At 40.5% G+C, this 3,446-nt stretch overlaps 1 long non-coding RNA gene across 1 annotated transcript; it reads right to left on the reverse strand.

Moving 5' to 3' along the window:
* Positions 1 to 2,381: 2,381 nt before the first annotated feature.
* LOC121842163 lies at positions 2,382 to 3,446 on the reverse strand. Its single transcript, XR_006080971.1, has 3 exons — positions 3,360 to 3,446; positions 2,985 to 3,083; positions 2,382 to 2,907 (listed from the first exon to the last, which is right to left on the reverse strand). It is a non-coding gene; the product is annotated as an uncharacterized LOC121842163 (long non-coding RNA).

A 3,446-nucleotide genomic window follows, 5' to 3' on the forward strand; every position in this document is an offset into this window, starting at 1 on the left:
CCACTATTATCACAACACATGTGTTGTACCATGTCTTCCCCAGTGATATTACCCACTATTATCACAACACATGTGTTGTACCATGTCTTCCCCAGTGATATTACCCACTATTATCACAACACATGTGTTGTACCATGTCTTCCCCAGTGTTGTACCATGTCTTCCCCAGTGATATTACCCACTATTATCACAACACATGTGTTGTACCATGTCTTCCCCAGTGTACCATGTCTTCCCCAGTGATATTACCCACTATTATCACAACACATGTGTTGTACCATGTCTTCCCCAGTGATATTACCCACTATTATCACAACACATGTGTTGTACCATGTCTTCCCCAGTGATATTACCCACTATTATCACAACACATGTGTTGTACCATGTCTTCCCCAGTGATATTACCCACTATTATCACAACACATGTGTTGTACCATGTCTTCCCCAGTGATATTACCCACTATTATCACAACACATGTGTTGTACCATGTCTGCAAAGCCAATCACTAGTCTGCTATTCAGTGAGAGGGGGTGTGGTCCAAGTCTTTTCCAATCACTAGCCTGCTATTCAGTGAGAGGGGGGGTCCAAGTCTTTTCCAATCACTAGCCTGCTATTCCAAGTCTTTTCCAATCACTAGCCTGCTATTCAGTGAGAGGGGGTGTGGTCCAAGTCTTTTCCAATCACTAGCCTGCTATTCAGTGAGAGGGGGTGTGGTCCAAGTCTTTTCCAATCACTAGCCTGCTATTCAGTGAGAGGGGGTGTGGTCCAAGTCTTTTCCAATCACTAGCCTGCTATTCAGTGAGAGGGGGTGTGGTCCAAGTCTTTTCCAATCACTAGCCTGCTATTCAGTGAGAGGGGGTCCAAGTCTTTTCCAATCACTAGCCTGCTATTCAGTGAGAGGGGGTGTGGTCCAAGTCTTTTCCAATCACTAGTCTGCTATTCAGTAGAGGGGTGTGGTCCAAGTCTTTTCCAATCACTAGTCTGCTATCCAGTGAGAGGGGTGTGGTCCAAGTCTTTTCCAATCACTATTCAGTGAGAGGGGGTGTGGTCCAAGTCTTTTCCAATCACTAGTCTGCTATTCAGTGAGAGGGGGTCCAAGTCTTTTCCAATCACTAGCCTGCTATTCAGTGAGAGGGGGTCCAAGTCTTTTCCAATCACTAGTCTGCTATTCAGTGAGAGGGGGGGTCCAAGTCTTTTCCAATCACTAGCCTGCTATTCAGTGGGTCCAAGTCTTTTCCAATCACTAGCCTGCTATTCAGTGAGAGGGGGTCCAAGTCTTTTCCAATCACTAGCCTGCTATTCAGTGGGGTCCAAGTCTTTTCCAATCACTAGCCTGCTACTCAGTGAGAGGGGGTGTGGTCCAAGTCTTTTCCAATCAGTAGTCTGCTATTCAGTGAGAGGGGGTCCAAGTCTTTTCCAATCACTAGCCTGCTATTCAGTGAGAGGGGGTGTGGTCCTTGAAAGCACCATAAATCCAGAGAAGGCCAGACTTTGATGACAAAGTTTGATGACAAAATTTGCCCACAAGAATCGCCGCGCCGCCCTACACAGCCCTTATTGGAAGTGTTTCTACAATTCCCTATGGGGAAAAATGTATGGTGGAAAAACTATTGGAACCATTTCCCTGTTTGACCGCTAGGTGTTATGGGTACTACAACACCTCCACTGTGGGGCTCTATAAAACTATTGGAACAATTTCCCTGTTTGACCGCTAGGTGTTATGGGTATTATGACACCTCCACTGTGGGGCTCTATAAAACTATTGGAACCATTTCCCTGTTTGACCGCTAGGTGTTATGGGTATTATGACACCTCCACTGTGGGGCTCTATAGATCAAATGAAACGGGAGAATCTAGAGAATGTAACAATATTAGTTTCATCTTGCTGTGATGTAACAATATTCACTGTGATGTAACAATATTCACTGTGATGTAACAATATTTGCTGTGATGTAACAATATTCACTGATGTAACAATATTCACTGTGATGTAACAATATTCGCTGTGATGTAACAATATTCGCTGTGATGTAACAAAATTCACTGTGATGTAACAATATTTGCTGTGATGTAACAATATTCGCTGTGATGTAACAATATTCGCTGTGATGTAACAATATTCGCTGTGATGTAACAATATTCACTGTGATGTAACAATATTCACTGTGATGTAACAATATTCGCTGTGATGTAACAATATTCGCTGTGATGTAACAATATTCGCTGTGATGTAACAATATTCACTGTGATGTAACAATATTCACTGTGATGTAACAATATTCGCTGTGATGTAACAATATTCACTGTGATGTAACAATATTCACTGTGATGTAACAATATTTGCTGTGATGTAACAATGATGTAACAATATTCACTGTGATGTAACAATATTCACTGTGATGTAACAATATTCACTGTGATGTAACAATATTTGCTGTGATGTAACAATATTCACTGATGTAACAATATTCACTGTGATGTAACAATATTCGCTGTGATGTAACAATATTCGCTGTGATGTAACAATATTCGCTGTGATGTAACAATATTCGCTGTGATGTAACAATATTCGCTCTGATGTAACAATATTCGCTGTGATGTAACAATATTCGCTGTGATGTAACAATATTCGCTGTGATGTAACAATATTCGCTGTGATGTTCAGCCCCCAAAATGAAAATAAATACTAAATAATTTCATAGAATTGAACTAAGACCACTTTCTCTTGGTCACAGACGGACAACATCACTTAGTGTTTCCAGCTGAAGATGTAATGAATCTGCACACATTTGAATGGTGTCTCTGCACCGCTCAGTTGACGTTTAGGAGAAAATATCAGACACTAAAATCTATGAATCTTAGAACAGTAATATTTTACACATGAAGGTACCCAGAAGACTTCATTTCTGATGAAAAAACACAAATGTGAAAAAATTATGGATATAAACTCTTCATAAATTCTTAAACAAAATTGTAATCTCACCTCTTAGCTTTGGTGTCATGTTCCCCAGAGAGACTCATTTTAGAGGCATGGCCGCCCTCCTCTCTCTCCCCAGAGAGACTCATTTTCGAGCAATGACCCCTAAACAGAGATCCAACATGTCATTGAACTATAATACATGAAAAAATATACAAATTGTAAAATATCCACAATATACGAATATATGAACAATATGTTTTTTCATTTCATTGCCTACGCCCAGTTAGCGCCATTTTGTATGATTGAACTGTCACGTAGCTGTCCCAGGTGAAAGGGACTGTTACATCTGAGTGTTTTACTTTCATTCACTAAACTAAAATTACACCATACATTTAATTTCTCTTCACACTTTATAATAATCCCTGGGAAGAGTCTTACCTTGTAGCCTGAATTCACAACCAGAACATGTCAAGTCATTGAAATATTCTGCTGAGAGATCACCTTTCTGATGACAAGTGGCTCTGT

Source organism: Oncorhynchus tshawytscha, unplaced genomic scaffold (assembly GCF_018296145.1).
Source record: "Oncorhynchus tshawytscha isolate Ot180627B unplaced genomic scaffold, Otsh_v2.0 Un_contig_16617_pilon_pilon, whole genome shotgun sequence".
Classification (NCBI taxonomy): Eukaryota; Metazoa; Chordata; class Actinopteri; order Salmoniformes; family Salmonidae; genus Oncorhynchus; species Oncorhynchus tshawytscha.